General features: G+C 35.2%; 1 protein-coding gene across 1 annotated transcript in view; it reads left to right on the forward strand.

Moving 5' to 3' along the window:
• Nucleotides 1–8,336: 8,336 nt before the first annotated feature.
• The window catches only part of LOC145676340 (thyrotropin-releasing hormone-degrading ectoenzyme-like), a gene marked incomplete at its 3' end in the record, with an annotated part of 87,516 nt that continues 71,716 nt past the window's right edge, over nt 8,337–24,136 (forward strand). The window contains 1 exon segment of the mRNA XM_081747186.1: nt 8,337–8,453.

Raw genomic sequence — 24,136 nt, forward strand, 5'->3', positions numbered from 1 at the left:
ACTATGGACGCCGACCTCCACTATGATTTAGGATATAAATTTTCTACTTGCCCTCTATCCCTACTCTTCTCTTTATATCTCAAAACCATTCCACCACACCATCCAGATCATTTTGTCGCTTCAGCTTATTTTTCTGATCACCTTCCACTTCATATATCACCTATATACGCTGCACTGTAACCCATTGTGCTAACAGGGCTCCACTTGTCTACATTACTGTCCAAAGCAGCCCCTGGACAAGATAATCTGCATTCGTCTAATTAACATTTCCTTGTGTTGTCCTGTGATATGCACTTCACTTTCATATTTTCTCCTGTCCTCATGATTATGAACAAAGTTCATAATGTCCGTTGCAATTGAATAAAATGTAATATAAGTCATAAACTGTCATTATGATCTAAAAATAAAGTAAATGACTTTTTCCGCTTACCCTTACATCCCATAGACCACTTCTATCCTTCCTTCCCTAGTCTCTGCACCTCTCACCCCGGATAGAGGGCGTAACCCTCGCAAGGGAGCTAGCTTTCGGCTAGCAATTTAAAAAAAAACGTTTTTTTAGCTTTCGTAGCATTTTAATGGATAGATGGCCATGTTTTATAAATATTCAATTAGAACTGGACAATCAATGCAAAATTTGCAGTCGATCAGTGAAAACATGATCTTTCTAGAGCCTGTAGCTTCCGAGATCTCATTGTCGAAAGGATTGGCCACAAACATATAAACGTTCACAAACGTATACCGTATTTGCCGGCGTATAAGACGCACTTTTTTCCCCTGGAAATTGTTGGTAAAATTGCGGTGCGTCTTATACGCCGGTGCGTCTTATGCAACTAATGGTAATACGAAGGCATTATATTTCACTGCCTCTGCTTCTCCTTTGTGTTGTTGAAATCAGGGTTCAAGAAAGTGCTGACATAAGGTTGAATATTTCAAAGATACCGATAACATTGTTTTTTCCGAAAGGAATATGCATGCAAAACTTGTCGGCATGATTCTTGTAAACCGCTGGATAAAGACCAAACAGTCCGTGTTCTTTCGTAACCGCCGATTGTTGTTTCACCGCATTGCTTTTGAAAGGATGACGGTGTTCTTTTATTTAGTACTTGTAACCACAGTTTTTATGTTTTGCATTGTTTATGAATAGATGACTAACAAAGGCTAAGGAAGATTCGCATCGTGTTCCGCTTCAGTTCTTTAATCTTCGTTATCGTGGCAAGTTGTTAAAATGTCGCGGAGGCACAGCTACGACATAGCTTTTAAGCTGCAGGTTATAGAATATGCAAAAGCTAATGGGAATAGAGCCGCAGAACGTCATTTTGGCTCTCTTCCTACAGAAAAGATGATTCGCACCTGGCGAAAACAAGAAAATGAACTTACAGCAGCAAAGCGATCTAAGCATAATCTTCGCAGAGGAGTCGTCAAGTGGCCACAACTCGAAGAGGATGTAAGAAAATGGGTTGAGGACCAAAGGAAGAACGGGATTGCAGTGTCTACAAAGATGATAATCCACAAAGCAAAATCTATGGCAGAGCGTGCAGGTATCACTGATTTCACTGGTTCAACTTCATGGTGTTCCCGATTCATGAAAAGAAATCGCCTTTCTATGCGTGTAAAAACTAAAATAGCACAGAGAATGCCAGCTGAATATGAGGACAAAATTGTACAGTTTCACAGATATGTCTTAAAAATCAGAAAACGTAAACAATTTCAACTTTCGCAAATAGCCAATATGGATGAGGTACCTCTCACATTTGATGTACCTTCAAATAAGACAGTGGACTCAAAGGGCAAAAAAACTGTTACTGTGAAAACCACTGGTCATGAAAAAACGCGTTACACTGTTGTGTTATCATGTTGTGCAGATGGAACGAAATTGACGCCATTCTTGGTATTTAAAAGAAAAACATTACCAAAAGAACAAATACCAAATGGTGTAGTGATTCACGTTCATGAAAAGGTTTGGATGGATGAAAACGGAAATAAGATGTGGATAGAGAAGGTGTGGTCCAGTCGTCCTGGAGGACTCTTAAGGAAACCGTCCTTACTTGTTTGGGATGAATTTCGTGCCCACAAAACAGAGGTTGTCAAGAAGAAACTGCATGATATGAAAACGCACATAGCCGTAATACCGGGAGGATTGACAAGCCAGCTTCAACCTTTAGATGTTTCTATCAACAAACCTTTCAAGGGATTCATGAGAGAGAAATGGAATGCGTGGATGAGGTCTGCTGACTTCGAAGTCACTCCCACAGGAAGAAGAAAGAAACCCAGTATTTCACAAATATGCGAATGGGTGAAAGCATCATGGGATGAAGTGAAAAAGGAAACTGTCATAAAATCATTTAAAAAATGTGGAATCAGTAACGATATGGATGGTTCTGAGGACGACTTACTGTATGAAGACAGTGGTAGCTCTGCTTCTGGTGAAACGGCAAGTGATGAAGTTTCAAGTTCTGCTGATAGCAGTAACAGTGATGACTGACGTCTTCCAATGTGACAAAACAAGTTTGTTATCTTTCTGTCCAAGCCCTTTAAGTGAATGTAACGTATATGGAATATGTTCTTGTATTTTTGTCATGTACGCGTGTATTTATTTTTTGTTCTCTTTTCTTTCTGTCCAAGCAATTTAGGTGAATGTAACGTAAATGGAATATGTTCTTGTATTTTTGTCATAAATGCATGTATTTTTTGTTGTATTTTTACAGTATATCTGTTTACATTTTATGATTAAAGTAAAGTACCTACATTAAAGTAAAATAAAAAATAACAAATGCTTGAACAAAAAATAATGGAAATTAATAAAATTTTCACTATTATATTTTTTCTCAAAAATCGTTTCCAAAAAAGGGGGTGCGTCTTATACGCCGGTGCGTCTTATACGCCGGCAAATACGGTAGTTTAAAAGAACTCCAAAGATGACAGCACAATTCAATTGCATTGATTTTGGAGAATGTTTGTGGCCGCCAATAGTTTTAAAAACATAAACTTTTTTTTAAAAAAAAGATCTATTTAAATAATTTATTTAAAATACACATACTTTAAAATATTGTCCTTGTTAAACGTGAAATCACAAATAACCGTAAATCAAAGGTTTGAAATCCAAAGTGAGAGGTTGGAGTTCAGGAGTTTATATATATAGCTAACTTTCGTAGCATTTTAATAGATAGATAATAATCCAATATTTGATAGCTAATGAAGAAGTAATGCATGGTCAATGAAGTCCCAATGTCTTTGTCATGTTGATATACCGTATGCAGCATAGTTAGTTACTTTATATTGTGAAATATGTGAAATCTGTAACATGAGTTAGATTGGTTAAAATCGTTCTTTCTTTGTAGAATCAATTTTCTGCTTCTGTTAAAAGATTTTTTACATTAAAATATAGATCTTCGTGTATTTGTAATTCAAAAACTCCCCAGAATACATTTGTTAAACTTTGGAGCTCCTTCGTGGCTAAGTACCGTAGTTAGCGTACGCGCCTATGGCGTCGGAGATCCGGGTTCGATTCCCGGTGGGAGCTCATGTGGGTCAGATTCCACGTTAATCAGTAGGTCCCATTTCATGTAGCCTCGCTGCTGAAAGGGACGTTAAACGCCAGGTCAACTCAACATTTGTTAAACTTCGTAGGTCTACATATTTTAATATCTTCTCGATCACCTGTATATCGGAACAAAATATACTTGTTTCCATGCTGATGGGATTACTTCAGTTTTATGTCAAATATTGAAAGTGTTTGATAAATTTGAAGTTGCTTCAGTACTATAGGCTTTAGTTACATAGTATGGAGCAGATCCAGTGTTCGTATCCCCAGTATTTTTTCTGATATCTTTAATTATGTCAATCACTGTGATATTGGAATACTAATTGACAAACCTAAATTGTTACTAATTTTTCTCGATTTCATAATCTCACAAGCCTTGTATTGGTTGGAGTCTAAATTAGAAGAGTTATAGAAAATATCTCTAAACGACTCCATAATATTTATAGTCTCTCTATCACTGATCTATTATTAGGAATATATTTTATTTGCATTGGTATTTGTTGTACGAGCTTTTAAATGATCAGAAATTGTTCCTATAAATGCTTTTCTTCAAAGTTGAGAACTACAATTTTCTAGCTTCGAGCTATTTCTTGTTAGCAGTATTTCTCAAGCCTGGATACCTCTGTTACCAGTTATTATCATTTGATTTTCTGGCCTTTATAAAGTATAGTATTTTAATTTTTATTCATTAGTGATTTTAACTCTTTATTCATCCCTCTCTGGTTCAATCCCCGGCAAGTAAGTTTGTGGCGGACAAGATCGTGTCCGTGGTTTTTCTCGAGGTACTCCTGTTATCTTCCACATTCTCATTTCACCCAATTCTTCCATCATCATTCACTTACCTAAATCCTATGTCTCTTTTAGCCTAATAGGCATAATCGTGGGACGTTTAACTGAAAGATTTCATTTTTTTATTTATCCACGGATCCTTATCTTTTTCTTTTTTCTTTTTTCTTTTCTTTTCTTTTTTTTTTTTTTTTTGTATTGTAGTATTGTAACTACACTTTCTTAAGTGCATGAGCATCAAACGTGTATATTTTACCATACAAGTTTCTTGTCATTTCATCAATATTGTTTCCATGTTCATCAATTTCAATTTGTTTCCTTAATTCCTTAATACACTTTTAAGAAGTCAGTGTTTTTACAGTCATAATTATTTCTATGATTTGTGCTATTCTTATTGTTGTTATTGCTTTTTATGCCTCATGTATATGCAAATTAAGGATGAAAACAACCGACTTTTGTAAGTACTACTACTATTGATGCAAAAGCTCTTAAAAAACCAAGTTGTTTTGTAAAAAGGAAGTTTCTCCACGATTTTTTTGGTTGGATTTTTTAAAAATATTTCAATTTTACTGAAGAAATAATGGCACGGTTTAACTTTCTTTTCCCATTATAACACACACACAGAAGTTTTAATTACTGCATTCTGAAGAAAAATATGAAAAGTTGTATAATCAATAGTACTGGAGCAGTCGATATGAAAGAAAAGAACAAATCGGAGGATGCAATGATTTCTAGTTCGAACAAATTAATTATAGAGCTATTAGAGTAGTGTTCAAGGACAAAAATGTTTTACTGAAAATTGAACAGCCTTAGCAATAACTGTTCTGAAAATATAGTTTAGTTAGTGGAGTAAAATTATAATTTAGAATTTATGTGTAATTTAAAACTTCTGTTAGTAACGTTTTTGTAGTTAAAGACAAATTTTATATAAACAAGTGTGTCTCTATCTATGTGCGACTTTTATTGAAGCCATGAAAATTCGAGAGAGAGGGAGAGAGAGAAAGTTTTAAAATACTATACCCAAGTTTCACACTTCAAATACATTGTCATGATAACTTCTGTTATTGGGGTTAAACTAACATCATACCCAAAATGGCCGTTCATAGCTTCAATTTTGTAAACTGAACTTATATTAGTTTCTAATAGAATAACTGAAACTCTCAAAAATGTATTTCTCAAACGGAGAACGTAATGTGAGCGAAATTTTATGATGAAACAAAAAAAGTTTCTATCTTTTTTTTTTTTTTTTTTTTTGTTTTATGATGCTTCTTTCTTGTCTGTCAGCTTGTATTTGCGCAACCCACACAGCACACTTGACAAGATGTATAATTTTCAGGAACTTGACAAGATGGTTAGACAACCAATTTGACTATCATGATACGCTGGATTGCATAACTTATCCTTGCAGATGTAATGAATATCAGTTTAAAACTCAATCAAGATAGCCCTGGGCTGAACATAAGACTCATAAGTAGTGAATATTGTGAAAGTGCTTTTTTTACTTGTAGAATATTGAGAAAGCGCTTTTTTATATTACAGAAAAACAAGGGTGGTACTTGAAAAAAAAAGGTCATAAAAGGGGAAAAAATCCGCTTCTCTCCCAAAATTAGTTTTTTTTCGGGGGGGGGACCTCAATCTTAATAGTTTTTGTTTCGTCTCTAGTTGCAACATTAAAGTTATTGTACCATTTTCCAAGTTGATTAACGGTCCAGTATTCTGTCCTGATGCATAGTATCGTATGATTTAGATTAACTGAAGAATATTGCTTGATTCTGTGACGTTTTTAGTTTTTATCTCTAACATAATAATTATTAGAGGTTAGTCCCAGTTTTCCAGTCAGAAATAATAATAATAATAATAATAATAATAATAATAATAATAATAATAATAATAATAATAATAATAATAATAATAATAATAATAATAATGCTTAATAATATTAAGTCTACATTATTATTAGTGCTTAACAAAAAAAAGTTTTGTGCATGGATGAGATATAGCAATCGATAAATATTATTGTACTGAATAAAATGGTATACTTGAGTGTAAAACATCATGCGTAGTTTTGGAGAAAACTGAGAAAAACGAATTTCTATGTAAAGCTTAAAAAAAGGTATTGTATTAGAACGGTGCTATTTGTTGAGCTGAAACTGATATAAACCATCATTAAACTCTTCACTATCACACTAGCAAGACGACAATATACCGTATAACATGGTTAATGAAATATATCTTTAAATTACATAACTAAAGTAATGTCCAACTATAAGACATGTATCAGACCATAGATTATATCGAGCTGAAGAAGATGATATGCTTGAGGTTAAATTCTCATGTGCTGTTTTTGAAAAAATCGAAACAAAAAAAAACTTTTGTGGCATTAAAAATATGGTGTTCGTTGCCAATAATAATTGACAAGAAGGTTTCTTTACTGAAAGAAATCGTTACTTATTTATGTAAAGTATATATATATATATATATATATATATATATATATAGTAAAATACAGCGTTGGCTAACATGCCACATCTATTGTTTATCTTCCTAATGGCGACACACATACTTCTTTAGAAACATCAAATCTAAATACTTAATTATTATTTTTCCATTTAACTGAATTGTTTTTTACAGTTAAGAAGCTCTTTTACACGGGAAATAATTATCGTAAAAAGTGTTCTTTAATAACCACTAACACTTGTGCTCTTAATCACGGATTCGGCTTCCGATAAAAGTGTTTGTGTCGGATATAAATCCAAGTGGTGGTTGAATCATTCTACTCGGCTTTATACAGGAATACATTTATTTATCGCAGTTACTGTTGCCTCAAAAATATTGCAATATTTGAATCCGCGATAATCAGGGAAAATAATGTGTATAAAATGAGTGATCGTTGCTAAAGATTTTTCAAACGTATTAATAACATTTTATGTATTTTCTTCAATTTTCTTGAGAATTACTCATGAGGATTACTCTCACATTTAATTTTGTTCAGCTCAATAAGACCAATCAATTGGTATCTCATCTTTGGAGAGTTTTGTTTTTCATTAGGACGCTAAGAATATTGTAGATTTTTTTTTTACTTCTTCAATATGCCTAGACATATAACGATAATAATGTGAAATAATTTTGGAAGAAACTCGGCCAGGCCTATATTAAAAGTTCCTGCATCGCATTCCTGTAGTGAACTAAAGATAAATCCTTAACAACCTGAATTTAAAGTTTGCGCCATTGGATTCGAACCCAGAATATTCTAACTCCAAAGTAATAACGCATATATTTACTCGGGATTGGATAATATAATTTTTGTTCTGACCTTTAGAAGGTTTTATGCTCCATCTACGTCTATGTTGTTATATCTTATTATTATTTTATTATGTTTTGTAATCTTAATAAAACAGAGCTCCTAAGCAAACTTACTATTCAGACTCTACTTACTCGACGCATGGTGGCGGAGTTGCTGCCTCTTCATAAAATTATCAATGAGAAGATAAACTCAAGAATTATTGGTCTCCGTTCTCAATTTTCGCGTACTTTCTCGACTTGCTCGCAGTCAGTCATACGTTACTAACATATGTAACACCGAGATTATCAATTATACAACGTTCCTTATACTTCCGACTGGCATTATTGAATAATAGTTTATGATCAGATGTTGATATTTTTTTTATATCGAAAATCATCTTAGAAACAAATTAAAATCTCTGTAAATGTGGCGTTACATTGTTTCAGTGTAAAATGAACATTGATCTGTATCTAAAACATAAATAAATAAAATATTGTTTACATGGTTGGATTTAGTTTAAAAGCAAATATTTATTTGGTCAGACGTATGTTAAACAAATTGCAGTCTAAGTATTTTAATGAATTCCTGACATTTTGCCAATTTCACATACACTGCATAGCTCTCCGCACTAACACAAGTCCTACCACCGAGTTAGGCTCCTCTCATCTCAGCGAATATTCGCGCTTGCTTCCCCTCTGCCAAGAGAAATTGCGCATGCGTTTGGTAAAAATCTCACTTTTTCTCTCATGGCGCGGTGGATGCTGCAGATACAGACATCATTTGATAAAAAACCATCATAAGGCAACTTCATAACAAGGACTGTTCACTGTACGCATCCGAGGGGTGAGTAAACAGATGATTTTTTTTATATGTCGTACTTTTATCATCTTCGCTTACTGTTATTTTGCAGATTTCTTGCACATGTACTGAGAAACGTGCACCACGCTCGGCAAGTACCAAGCAACTGGTGTCTCCGAAAATGTGACTTTAAAGTGCTTTAAAAAACATGTCAGTTACGAGAGGGGAACCGGAAGAAAACCCACCAAATAAATGTTCATATCTTTTAAATATAATGATGATACTTATCTTTGGAATAAGATATAAATTAATTTAAAAATAAGTAGTGGCTCTGTGCACTGTAGAACTGACCGAAATGCTTTTTTTTTTCTTTATAACTTGTTGGTTATTATAATTTTAAACGGCCGCGGTGGCTCAATGGTAGAGCGTTCACCTATGGTGCATGGGGTCCTTGGTTCGATTCCAGCTAGCGCCAAGTGAACTTTGTGGTGGACAAACACCGCATGCATGGGTTTTCTCGAGGTTCTCCTGTTTCCTCCCACTTTCTTTATTTCACCATTTCCTTTCTTATCATCACCATCTGCTTTAGCCTAGCCGGGATAAATGTGGGACATAAAACTTAAAGATTTATCATTTTACCATTGATCAATTTGACCTAATTGGAGTCCGCAAAACGTAAATGCCAAGTTTTGGGGGGTACGGTGGCTCGGTGGTAAGGCGATTACCTCTGGTGCATGGGGTTCTTGGTTCGATCCCCGACCAAGAAAAGGGTCCGCATCCTCGAAATGCATGTTAAACTATATTAAATTTGTTTACTCATCCACTACAGTGCATTATATATTTACTGTATAAATGAAGTTATGCTATGTGCGTCAATAATAGGGTCTAATTGTTATACATGAAGCGTATGCTTCAAGGTTTGTATATTCGCGCCTTCCCATGAGTGTTTGTCTTTATCCATCACCTTACCTCTTGAAAAAAAAAAATCTGCGGGTACTTCTGCATTTGCCTTGGATTGATTTCAACCACGAGCAATAGTTTCAGTTTCACTTTGCCCCATTTAACTCGTTACTTTTGACTACTTTTAACTACTTATAACTCCAAGTCAGAGACGTACTTAAAAACAAAAGAAAACCCTTTATTTTCTCTAAATCTTTAGAGAAATTGTAATAGTAATAGAGTAATAGAAGCTTCAATAGTAATAATAATAATAATAATAATAATAATAATAATAATAATAATAATAATAATAATAATAATAATAATAAAGACAAGTGGAGACAGTCTTCCTTACTTTATTAAAAATTTTATTGTGATAACGAATGATAATGAAAATATTATTTTATTTTATTTGAGTTTAGCGTCCCTTTTAGATGCGAAGTTATGAGACGTGGACCTGCAGCTTAACGCAGCATCCGAACCACATGAATTCCCGCCGAGAGTTGAACCCATACGCCATCCACATATGCATGAGGGAGCTCAAAATAATGAGGAATATCGGCAATTTGGAAACTAAGCCATTTACTTTTCACAAAATGATAAAGGAGAAACTAATTTAGTACTTTAATAATGTAATATCCTGCTTGGTTGTGTCTACAAACACCCATCATGTGTTTCTATTTGCAAACATCAACCATGTGCATTTTACTATAGATTTCTATGGCTACAGACGACAGAGACAATAGCAACACCACTGGTCACATGACAAGAGGGAACAGCAGCGCCACCGCCTCACCTGGAACACCTATATAATCAGGAGGATTCCAAGGAGGCGATTGGTCATCCCTCCTCTAGCTTGCTCTGGAGCTTTAGGAGATACCTATCCCAAAGCTTCCAGTTTGCTTCGGAATTCTAGGCTTCCCATCTGCTCTCTTAGCTTACACGGAACTCTGTTGGGCATCCTGACCTCAGTCATCTATCTTGCTTCGGACCTCTGTGACTCTTAACCTTCTCATTATTTGCACGGAGCATTGGGAATCCAAAAGTCTACTCCACCTAGCTTGCTTCGGAGCTCTGTGGAGAACCTGTCCTGGGCTGCTCGGGCCTTAGGTCACCTCTCTTTATCTAGTATTAGAGAATTTACATTATAGTAATATACAGTTTATGATGGATTTTGTAATAAAAACCGGTAGTTGGGAAACTATTCCGCACTGTAATTTGCTCTGCCTATGCTCTACCTAATCTGCACAACCAGAACTTTATAATATTTTACTTAAACTAAAACAAGCGTATTTTATGCAATCGATGTTATTAGTTTTATTTAAACTGCTTATTTATTAGTATTATCTAGGTATAACATAGTTAGTTGTCATTGATTACACAAATTTAGAAGGAAAGAAGTGGGAATAAAGAACATATATTTTCTTAGTGTTGAGTGAATGATTTTTAATTTTAGCTTCTTTTTATTTTATATGGATCAAGTCTTACATCATTTTACTTGGCAATGATTTGAAATTTAATGCTGAGTTGAGTAATAATTATCAAGTGAATGCAGTAGTACATTACCTAACAGCACAGATAAGAAACAAATGAATGTATGCCCTTACTTAATCTTAGAAATATTATATTTAAACTTCAAAATGTTTAAACAATTTACTTGAATGCTTTTTTTTTTTTTTTTAACAGAATTTTATTCAATTTGTTTTCTTTGAGATAAACTTTTTAAATAATTTTTAAACATACTTTACGGAAGATTTTTCCGCATTTTGTTGATTCTTTAATAAAAGTACAACCAAAACTATATATATTAAATAATTTAATAACATACCGAGCAGGCGCGCACCCAGAAATTTTTGTTGGGAGGGATCTAATACTACAAGGTACTACGTCTATGTAGTATATTGAACGGGCAATATTTTGCACCCGAAAGGACGATAGGTAATTCTAAAATCTTCCCACCTATATTGTCAGGGAAAAAAATATAGAAGTAGATCGTTTTTATAAAAGGAGTACAGATGAAATGTAAAATCAAATTTTCATGCTACATTAAACATTTTCCTCCTAAACAAATATAGTTTTATTGAGAAAGTGTACAAATGCATGTTGAGTTACGAAGTTTTTTGGGAGGTCCAGAAAACGAACTTTTTTTTGGGGGGCAGAGAATTTATGGAAATCAGCATTGAAGCTGGAAGTATTAGTAAATTTCAACCACTTCCGGTTTCAGGAGAATGTTGCAGGTGGCGATGATATGTTCTCTTGGGACGCTGAATCAGCTGAAGAATACCGCTTCTCGATATCTTTTACTGTTTTTTAATCTATGGATAGAAGTCTGTGCGGATATATAAAAAAAATAGCATTCACATCCGTACCATTTCAAGCAGTTCTAATTTGAATAAGAGATTAACGGAAGAGATGGAATCTATTCTTGAATGCTGAATCGATTGCGAAAAGAAAAAAAAAAACACTTCTTGATATCTGTTACTGTTTTTTGCACTGATATCTGTTAACAGACAGATAGACACAGTGCCAAACGGACATAGCCGTCCTCTCGTAAAAGACTTTTGATACTCATGCATAGTATAGTTTTGAAGTCTTAAAAATGGATGAAATAATTTTATGGGGAAAATGAGAACGTATAGCGTAAAATGTGCCTGAAAAATGTACAGCTTCGAGAAAAGCTTAGTACCCACGAGCCTTAACTTGTATAAACATTAACATTAAATGAATTTGGACTCAATACTCAATTCCATTACATACATCGTATTCAAGTATTTAAATCAACAACATATCTTAAAAACCATTTATTCTAAACATTATGTTTAACATTTATGGCAATTTAGATCCGATAGACATGATCGTACTTTCTTGTAAACACTTATCTCCGACAGGGCCGGATCCAGGACGGACTTCTGGGGGGGGTAGTTGTAATACTGCTACTTAGAGCTAGTTTTAAGAGCTCCAAACTCTGGGATGGGTTTTATTTATATATAAAATTAAAAAAAAAAAAAAACTTTCCTCTTCTGGAGGGAGGGCGATCGCCCCGATTGCTCCCTGGATCCGCCACTGATCTCCTATGGCAATATAAATTTTAACCATTCTGATCCAAGCCATACATGTATTTCTTTTTTTTTAAATGTCTGAGAACTAAGACACTCGAAAATAAAACATATTTATCAATGATCGTTACTTGAATAGTTCTTACAGATCCTCTACACACAACGTCATTAATGAGAGGATATTTCCTCATTGCAATGAAGAATTGATCAATTATACTGCTGGAGAAACCATAGTTTTCGTTCTTTATTATTTTTGGAATTGATTCTGAAACTCTCTAATTATGTCCTTCTCACATATAAGGTACTATTATGCTTCGTACGCTGCTAAACTTGCCTGTAACATATAAATGGTTACCAAAATAACACAAACACCTGGTGATCGAAACACATACATGTCTGGGTTTGCAATGGTCAGAGTGTGACCGCAGAGCCAGGCTGTTGTTGATGATGTGTTAGGGCAAACTCCGTACTATGTAAAGAACACTAGAACTGCAGTGTGCAGTGAATTGAGAAGATTAAGCTAGCGTAAAATGGTCGATCTCTCTAATTTAAGAGGAGGGCAAATTGTTAGCACTCGGTTATGTACTGCTAGCGATACGAAAGTGTCAAGTATGTTGAGTATGCCGCGGTGGACGGTGTTCAATGTGGTGACGGTCTATAAAACTCACAACAAAATATAGGCGAAGAGGAACAGTGATCGGAAGAAAGCCTTCAGTGACAGGTCCCGCCGAGCATTAAAGCGGATTGTCACTCAGAACCGTCGAATGGCTGCGATGCAAGTAATGGAGGGAACTCATGGAGCATCTCCCACAATCTGTGACAACAACCATAGTCCGCCTTCAGTATTATATTGCTTGAAACGTGTTTTTAATTCAAATTAGTTGCTGATTAATTTGTTTTTCCATTAACAATTATACAATTAAAACAAAAACCGACATCAGACACGTAATCCACTTGTTTAAAATATTAGTGTTCCAAAACTTTGCAGTACAACCCCTGTGATGTTATGCAACCATAAGCACGGAAAAGAATATGTGGTTGCCTACAATTACGTTACTTTGCTGTAATTAACTCAATATAATATCCGTTGAAATGTTTCATAATCTAGCTCCAATGATTACCACCAGATCCTGAAGATATATCTGGGTTCACCGGGAAGGTATACTCTTTCAATAAAAGATCACCAAAACTTATATCGAAATTACGCGTGAACGTACCCGTAACATATAGGGCCTATATAAACGGATTGAATTGAGAACTTTCTTCTTTTTTGAAGTTAATAATTTCCTCGATTTTCTCCTAAAATTTCAATTACGCAATTTTTAAATCACTACTCCTCCCTGGTAGGTAGTTTTTAGTATTATTCTATGTGGAGATATGAGACATATGAAATCACCAAACTTTTGCGATTTGATTTACTTGTCCTATTCCCTTCTTCGCATAGCTTAGCACTATAAATTCTACTATGGTTTAGGTATATTCCAAAGAATTTCCAAAGAGGCCTTCGTTTTTGTAATATGTCTAAATACACAGCACCGATACATGTGCGAGATAGAATGAGCATAATTAGATATTATACATTGAGTTCTAACCTTTACTGAACCATAATGAGACAAGATGGAAATGGGAAAGTTTCCCGGAACGCAAGTCATTATCGATAACTTCATTTCATTCTGAAGTTGCATCAGAGTTTCGTAACAGTTAGTAGTGTTCTTGCAAAAAGAAAAAGGAGAAATTTTGACCATTAATGAATGTTGCTGATAATAATAAGGGAATGACATTCTGTATATCAGGTGATACTTGATCAGGATATGTATCGGCACTAGGCACTTACGCTGAAATTTTTTTCGAGAAGGGCCCAAAGTTTTTGGGGAATCCAAATTTCAAAATGAGGATAAATTATATATATATTAAACTTTGTAAAATTGCCACTAAAATTAGATTAAATCTATAGGAAAGTCGGGATTTCGGGAACGGGGGAGCTTCTAATCGGCATGATATGTATTTTGTAGTGTTGATCCTAATAAAGGCGAAATTTAGTGATATTGGACTCCACATGTGTTTCTCTACTTAATTTGGATCATCAAACGGTATTTCTAAAAATATTTTATAGGAAAAGAATAACCGTTAGAAAAGTTTCTTTTTTTCTTTTTCTTTCTTTCTTTTTCTTTTCTTTTTTTTAGTAAATGTGGCGTAGTCCAGTGGTTAGCAATTTTTTCGTAATTGAAAGATTTGGCCACAAATAAAGTGGCCAGATGTCCTGAGATTTTCCCTGTTTCACTAGGAGAGTGTCGAGGTAAAACCTTTAAGTGTAGGTTCGGTCGATTTACTTCAATTCGCATTGTTGTTGCTTTAGTTGTTGATCATTAATAATATCTTTTCACTCTAAATTGGCCTTGAAAATTGTATTTGAAAGATTTTTATATAAATAATTATATATCGTGTTAAAGTAATACAATAACAACATTAGAATGATTAATAGAAAGGTTTTCTTACAGGAATCGAACTCATGCTGAATACAGACAGGGATAATTCATTTATCCATTAGAAACAATTCATCCTTGGGTTTGGCATTGCAGCTGCGGAAGGTATCCACTGCAGGGGATTCAAGTTTCATAACCTGCGAACAGCACAATAAATAATAACTTTTTTCTTTCGAACGTGTCGCCGCATTGACTACTCCTTATCGATTTCTGAGAGAACGCGTAACTACGCAACGGATTTACGTCACGCACGCTGGCGAAGTAACAAAATTACCGTCTTCCGAACTGGAAAACAGCCAGATCTTATACATATACACTGTTTAGATGACTGTTTAAGTGTTTACATTTAAACATCTTGTTTATGTAGAGCAGAGAAGAATGAGATTAATTACATTTGCTTCGTCTACTTCTTCCTCTTTCGTTTCACATCGTGTAAAAGTTTACTGCTTGGAAATCGGTTACGTAGTTGGATTTCGCCTTCTATTTCAGGAAGTCGAACAATGGTAAATGACTAGGTTCAGCAATTAAAAAGAAATTTACAGGCATAATACACACTCTCACACATTTTTTTCCCAAAATGACCTTAACTGGTCTGCATACTCATAGGCGTAGTACGGCTGCGTGCTAATAAAATAATCTGATTCTTTTTTCTTTCATCCATAGTCATGCATTTTAAAATTTTATCCGTAATTCTTCAATTCACTGAAATAGCATTGCGTTTGATACTCAATACACTTAAAACAAGTGCTTTATACAGTCTCCCCGATTTCGCGAGGAGGAGGGGGAGGAAGGGTTCTATAATGCTCAAGGAGCGGAAACCATATTTATTACCTATATGTTACATCTATATATCTTCAAGAAATTGGGGGAAATTCTAGAACTTTGGAGACAAAATTCCTCCATACATGTCTGGATAAAACTGCTTGAAACTCACAAGGGAGGGTCACGCAGTGGCTCCGCTGAGATCCGAACGAGACAATTGTGTTTGCATCTGATATGTTATAACTAGACGAATCCCAAAGTCATACGTGCCACCGGGCCGAATGTCGTGAGTTACAACGTACTATTTTGCAATATAAAAGCTACAAAGCTGGCAGAATAGTTTGAACCGAGTCATTTGTTCGAAAACCGTTGGGTAAATGGAAAACTCGGACAATACGTATTCCATCATTTTCAAGGACACACTTTTTCGGATAAAAAAAGTTTGCTCCAGGATCCTTGCAGGGTCCCAGATGGGGTCCAACTCAATTTTTTTAAATTGCAAGGGGGTTAGGTAGCACATCGTTTGAAAGCTGTTGTAAGATGAAAGAAAATGCAGCAAGTCTCGACTCTCTACGACAACTCTGTGCGAAATGGCAACGGGTCAAAATGTAAACAAAAACTTAATTGAAAAGTCCATGGTCAACCCTATAAATCGGAAATGGTGAGACGAATATGAAAATAGGAAGGGGGTGTGGCATTATTTTCAAAGTACAACAATTTAAGGGTGTTCCAGGGTGTCCACAGGGTCCCAGGTGGGGTCCAACTAAAATGTTTAAGATGGCAAGAGAGGTTAAGAAGCTCATCGTTTGCAAGATCTTGTTAAATGAAAGTAGATGGAGCAAGTCTTGACTTTCTACGACAACCCTGTCCAAAATTGCGGTGGGTCAAAATGCAAACAAAAGCTTAATTGAAAAACTATGGCCACCTTGAATCCAAGATGGCCGCTTGAAACCTATGTCATTCATAACAGTACAAATCTAAACCTCTATTTTTCTCTATTACGTATTTAGAAATAATAGGAAGACCAAAGAACAATTGAATTTCGGTTCACTTCAACTATTATTTCATTCGGTAACAACACATATATGTTTTGTTCTTAATTCACATTTGTCACGGTTCTCTCGACATTATTTACTTGAATATAACGAATATGCGATGAACACACAACTCTGACTTCCTACTCATATTACTAAACAGAAGTTACCAAATATATATATATATATATATATATATATATATATATATATATATATATATATATATATATAAATCATTTGCAAGATTGGCGAATAGTACCAAACATGTGTAAGTCATTTCAGTACATCGAGCTGCGTCAAACTTTGTTGGTTTGGTCACAGTATTCCAAGAGAAATAACATATTTATATACAAACTCATTTTTCACGCTGGCAGCCATATTGGATTACAGATTATACTCTTTGATATTTTGTGGATATCTACTATTAACCATAAACGTTCGCTTCTCCAACACCAGTGGTGTGCGCTGGATATGCGTTCGATACATAGTGCGGCATTTTGAACTCAAAACGTTGCGTTTTTTAACATTTTACATACTTTAGTCACTTATTAATCAACATTAATGCCAAATTTGTTTCCCCAGCTTCAGCAGTTTGGTATGCTTATGCTTTCCATATAGGTTTTGAGCGGCCATCTTTGATTCAAGGTGGCCATAGGTTTTCAATTAAGCTTTTGTTTACATTTTGACCCACCGAAATTTTGGACAGGGTTGTTGTAGAAAGTCGAGACGTGTTCCATCTTCTTTCACTTAACAAGAGCTTTCTAACGATGTCCTACCTCTCTTTCCATTTGAAACTTTTTAGTTGGACCCCACCTGGGACCATGTGGGGACCCTGGGACAAAACGTTTTCACTTAAATCGTTGTACTTTGAAAATAATGCCACACTTCCTTTCCTGTTTTCACATTTGTCTCATCGTTTCCGATTTATAGGGGTGACCATGGACTTTTCAATTAAGTTTTTGTTTACATTTTGACCTGTTACCATTTTGCACAGGGTTGTTGTAGAGTTGAAACTTGCTGCATTTTCTTTCATTTTACAACAGCTTTCAAATGATGTGCCACTTAACCCCCCTTGCTATTTGAAAATTTTGAGTTGGACCCCGTCTGGCACCCTGGGACAAAGTTTTTTACCCCAAAAAGTTTGTCGTTGAAAATGGTGGGATACGTCTTCGCCGAGTTTTACACTTATCCAACCGTTTCCGAACAAATGACTCGGTTCAAGCTATTCTGCCAGGTAATTTTTTTGTAGTTCTTACATTTCAAAATATGTTGTAACTCACGATATTCCGCCTGGTGGCACGTATAACTTTGGGATTCATCTAGTTATGACATATCAAATGCAAACACAATTGTCTCGTTCGGATCTCAGTGGAGCCACTGCCTGACCCTTCCTTGTCATATGAGCACTGAAGATGTTATAGTGAGAGGGTGGGTGGTCTTTAATTACCTTCATGCATATCCATATGAAATAAAAATGTCTTTACCTTTGTGCACACGCATATGAGAAGTTCTGGCTACGCTTATGTGCGCGCTAAACTTCGAAAACAGGTAAAATATCCTTGTATGGACAAATACAAAAGTGCATTACCACCTGCAATTCTCCCTTTTCTGCAATAGTAGGCAACCTCAAAAACCAGGTCGTTGGGGTGCTTGAGAATTAGAAAGGCGTTAGACAAAACCTGAATTTCGTTACAAATATAACAGTGTGGCAAATAAGAGAATAAAATAAATTGTTACTGGTAAGTATGATGGTTTTCTTATCGTGAGGGCAATTGATGACAAAAAGTTACAAAATGATATTACATAAGCAGTTTAAACAAAATAAATGGTAAGAAATATATATCAGTATGAAAGTAGTTTCTCACCTTCTTCAAAGAATGTCTCGTAAAAAAGGAAAAGATTTCGTAATGTAAAGATTTAATATAAAAACCTAACAGCACAAAAACAAACATCCACACGAAACGGAGAGACAAACACAGAATAAGGACACAGACTTTCGGGTCTCCCATGCAGAGTAAAGAGATGGGACCCTAGTTGTAAATACAACTTTAATCATAATAATAATAATAATAATAATAATAATAATAATAATAATAATAATAATAATAATAATAATAATTATTATTATTATTATTATTATTATTATTATTATTATTATTATTATTATTATTATTATTATTATTATTATGAACTCATTTCCCTTTCAAAATCTCTCACTCTTCCTCACTCAAGAGCATGTCTGCATATAGCGGTCATGTGTGCACTTTTTGTCAATGAGTGGTTCCGACGGCCAAAATGGACGGATATCTCAGAGAGGAACAAAAAACTTTCTTATGATAAATTTTAGGTCAAGGTTCGAAGCACTTGCTTTTTACATGCGCTTTTTTGTTACATTTTCGGAAACAGAAATGTTTTTGCTTCTAAGAAGTTACAGTATATAATATGCAAAAATGCAAGTGGATTTATTTACATTGCAACTTCTGGTAATAAATAAAATGTCATTAGAAGACATTATTGTAATAATTAAGTTTTATTTCTTCATCCATCGCAAGTCTTAGGGGTATCCTATGCCTTGCCCCCCCCCCCGAATATCGATATCGAAAATTTAGGATAGTGATATTCGAAAATTTAGGACGTCGATTTATTTGCGATATCGAATGTTAATATATGTCAATATCGATATCGACGATATCGATATATTGACATATCGCACAGGCCTAGATCCGAGAAATAATGCTTGGAACATACTGGAATCAACAATCAAAATCTCAACATTGATTTCTTCCATTTTTGTATCCAAGGTTGAGGGGTAAGAAGGTGAACCCGAACAAAAATATGTAGCCAAAAAATCTGATAAAATAAAAGTAATTTAGCCATCCTCTTTTATTCTCTTTATTATAAGCGTGCTTTTGAACTTGGATGGCAAAATTATTGTATATTATATTATTTTCCCTGGATTGTATGTTATTTCGTTTATTAGTGGGCACTAATTTGTTTCCATGTCGTCGAATAAATGTATTTTGGCGTGCACTTTGGTGTAAATAACCTTACAGTAAGAAGACGGTTCGTTCCAAAGAGCAGAACTGAACTTAGTAATATTTAGGTTTTGTTTTAAGCTGGCAGGATAGTGTAGTGGTAACGTACTGAACTTATGAGTAGTATAGGTTTAAAATATAGCTTCAAATACTATTCAAACCAAAGGTTATTTTTTCACAAAGTGATCGTGAAGAGTCGAAGAGTGACTTCTCATACTAAACAAATAATCCGTAAGAATGTAGAAGCAAACACTTGTAACAGAATAGAGACAATTTACGAATGTTGGTTGGGAAAGGATACATCATAACTATGAGGGCTACTAGGAAAATTCGAAACAGTTTATCTGTGGTATCCACTTTTCATGTAAACATGTTTCGGATAGAGTCATCGTTAGTGTATTGGTATCGTGCTACACTTCCAAACGGAAAATCTCGGTTTGAAGGTAGTATCTTTTTGCCCATAAAATATTCGCTACCAATAGAGATTCATCCGTGGTTGGAGAAGTTACAAGGCTAATCCGATTAAACAGTGTATGCGTTCTTCATCATACATTGTAATGATAATGGTACTACAAAAAGCAAATATAACCGACCGGTGTTAACGAGCTGATACCTACTACAGAGTTATTTTTAATATTACCATTGTTGACATAATCAGTACACTTCCTGACATTAAGAGTCTCAGTCATAAAAACGTACTACAAAATGATTCGTTTATTACATATAAATATTTAAAATTCCTATGATGAACTAGAAGTAGTAATCTTGTGACTTTGCTGAATGGCTAACTTTCTCCTGGTGACCTGGGTAACTGGCCCAATTGCCCCAGACACGGAACGATTGTGATGGTAACAATTGCATAAACTGGGATAGATTGATTAACATCATACTTAAACTTCCCATTTCAACACTGAGCTCACATGAAACATAGACCTACATATAATTTGAACAGATAAACGACTGTGCAATGTGGAATAAAAGTGTGCCTTTACCACTGAACCACAAAGGCCACTAAGTATTAATGTTTTCGGTGATCAAGATTAATGTCTTACTGCAGTCAAAATTTTCAAGATGATGGTAATAACTTGAATATTTTGTGTGTTTTATGGTACAATATTTGTATGTTTCCTATATATTAGGTAGTCTAGAAAGTATTGAGCTTTTTGTTCACGATGTAGCCATCAGTATCTCAAAAACAGGGAATATGATTACAGTGCGTCGTGCCTAACATCATTTGACAGCTGACACTTAAAGCTAGTAGATGTGGGGAAAGTGTTGAAATTAGGGCACAACCAACCCCTGTTTCCATGTCAAATTTTGCAGATGATCCTCGTTAGAGATATTCACGATACGCTACTGGTGTCGCTACTATTTTTATTGCATTCTACACATACGATTTGGTAGTTCAATTGTTTGTTTGACGGCTCTACGTGCATTATTAGCTGAGATAAAGGCCTGCTACGGGTAGTCAGATACAAGTTTGCAACAAAGCCTCTAGCGGCTAAATGGGAAAGGATATGACAAGGTTTGTCCTCTAAAAGTTGCATGACATTTAATGTCGTTTCGAACGATTCCAACAGTTATACCACTTTTCATTTCAAATTTTGACGTTGGCCCCCGTTGGAGGTATTCACGAGACGCCACTAGTCTCGCTACTATTTTTATTGCATTCTACACATACGATTTGGTAACGCAATTTTTTTTGAAGGCTCTACGTGCAGTATTAGCTGCGATATAGGCCTGGTACATTCTTATTGAATCACCCTGTATATATATATATATATATATATATATATATATATATATATACAGTGGCGTATTTACGATTTTGTTTCGGGAGGGGCTTTGCTAACTTTCGGGGGGGCTTTGCCTGGAAATGTGAAAATTCTGCAAGATATTTCATTTACTTTACTATAGTAAGTAAGATTTCGGGGGGGCTTAAGCCCGGAAGCCACCCCCCTAAATACGCCACTGTATATATATATAATATATCCCTACACGTTCTACAAATGTGGTCAACTTCTACTCCGCCTGCAGTATTGCTGGTATTGAATACAGTGGAGTTCCGCTAATCCGAACTAATTGGCACCGAATCATGTTCGGATTAGCCGGAATAACAGTATAAAGCGCTGTTTGAAGCAGGTGAACGAGTTTATTGTTTTGTAATACGTAGCGTATAGTATTTCAAAACACGTTTTACGACCGCAGTATATGTACTGTACTGGAAAAATGTTTAAAATGTTGGAAAAAGTTGATGCCTTTATTTTTCCACGTACAATACGTACAGCAGTTACAAATCTTTCCGTTAACAGTATTATCATCTTTGTATAGATCACTCTGCAGCGGTCAGCAGTTTGTCAGCTGTTATCTTAATGCAAACATTGTTTCCTCTATGTAGAGCATTTGCGCATTACAATGCGAAAGCCGATTGTTACGCCGAGTATGCGTAAATATAGAACCCTTAGATAAGCTAGACACTCTAAAGCGTTTAGATAACGGAGAGAGTGTGACTAAATTGGCCACAAAGTTAAATGTTGCCAAAGCTACAATTTGTGACTGGAGAAAAAACCATGCAGAGCTGCGTATTTTCACCACAATAAATAAATTAATAAAATAAAATAAAATAAAATTTTCCTCCCGGACCTGCGCGATTAAATGTGTTCGGATTACCGGAACTCCACTGTATTTACGTTATTCATTTTTAATACATATACAGTTCAAAATAAATTTATATACGTGCATTTTAATAATGACATTAATTCTCTTATTTGCATTTCTTTCTTTCTTTTAGGGAATGATATTGTAAAACTTTGTGTAATTTCGTCTCATATAAGGAAGAGGTAGAGCATTTAATAAAAAGAGTGTCCGGAATCGACTCCCACTACCAGTTTTTATTATAAAAATCCACTATAAGAGTATTTGTACAAAATACTATACAATTTTGTTCTCTATTTTAAAAGGGTAAGTAAAAGGTAGTCTTTGACCGTAAGGTCGCAGACAGGATCTCCAACAGAGCCCCGAAGCAGGCAAAGCGGAGTGGAGTTAGGTTCCCAAAGCTCCGAAGCAAGCAGTGGGTAGGTTAGATGGCCAACAGAGCCCCGAAGCAGGCAAAGTGGCTGAGGTTTGGATTCCCAGACAGAGCCCCGAAGCAGGCAAAGCCAGGAGAAAGGATAGGCGTAGTCCCGTAGCAGACTAGAGGCCCTGGGATAGGTTACTCCTAAAGTCCCGAAGCAGACAGTAGGAGGGTCACCAGAAAACTGGTACTGAGCTGGATTCTTCTGCCCAATTTATAGCGTCCCTTGGGTGGCGGTGGCGCTTCTGCTTCGATTTCGTCTTCTGCTCCGTAGGAGGGGCTAAACGTCGTCTGCAGGTGATAGCAGGTCCCTCTGGTGGAAGATCCTCTTGCCGAACCATGTGGTGTTGTTTGTAAACATTGAAGCGTGGAACTGCTTGTTTACGACATCACATAGGATATTACACCCCCCTGGCTTGTTTAAAAAATAAGCCGAAGGGTTATTTTTGTTTATGTGATAGTTGGCAACACTGAGGAATCACACACACAAAAGAAATCACTGAACACTAAACACTTGTGGCACTGAAATAAATGAAAATCACTTTTCGGAGCAGTAATGTGGTAGCGGAATATAGAGCACTAAACAGGTGGTCCCTATATACAGGCAGGATCCGTACATGGTACATGATACTTCATTTCCCTCGAGATAGGGCTGTTTTTGGCTTGGCGTTAATAAATATAAACTAATTCACTTATAGTAAGTGGGGTTGGAGTCTGTGTTAGCTGTTGCTCCTTAGTTGTATTATTGGTATTAAATGTTTCCAATGGAATAGGAGATGAAATTTCTATGCGGTTCGTTCTAGATTTGTTTGGTAACGAACGAAGATGACGATATAATATGTATAAAATAATAAGAGTTAGAATTATTAAAAAAGCTGCTATTGACACTGAGATATAAAGATAATTTATATTGGAAAGTTCTGATTCGAACGGCGTGATTTCTTGGTCACCCTGTATAAGGTGTAAAAGTTTCTAAAATATTTGCACTAAAGATATGTATTTCAATAAAATAATCAAATTTTAAATGTCGATGACAATAGTAATAATGGTCCTGAATTCCTGATCAACCTGTATAATGTAGAAGTAGTCATAACTTTTGAAACGTCCTGTACAATATTCAAGTTGCATAATGTCAGTGACAATATGTAGTTCACAGAGGAAAAGAAAAAAAATATCGATGAAAATGTAGAATTATGTTGGCTGTCCTTGTAAAAGATCAGTTGCCTTTTAAATGCGGAAATGCAGATCTCAGCACTTTTTTTTTCTTTTTTTTTTTCATTCAGTTGCAGAATAATGATTCAGCTTTTTATAAAACAAAGAGGAAATGAATGTTTGTGTCGTGA

Source organism: Thermobia domestica, unplaced genomic scaffold (genome assembly GCF_964235325.1).
Source record: "Thermobia domestica unplaced genomic scaffold, izTheDome1.hap1.1 HAP1_SCAFFOLD_93, whole genome shotgun sequence".
Lineage (NCBI taxonomy): Eukaryota > Metazoa > Arthropoda > Insecta > Zygentoma > Lepismatidae > Thermobia > Thermobia domestica.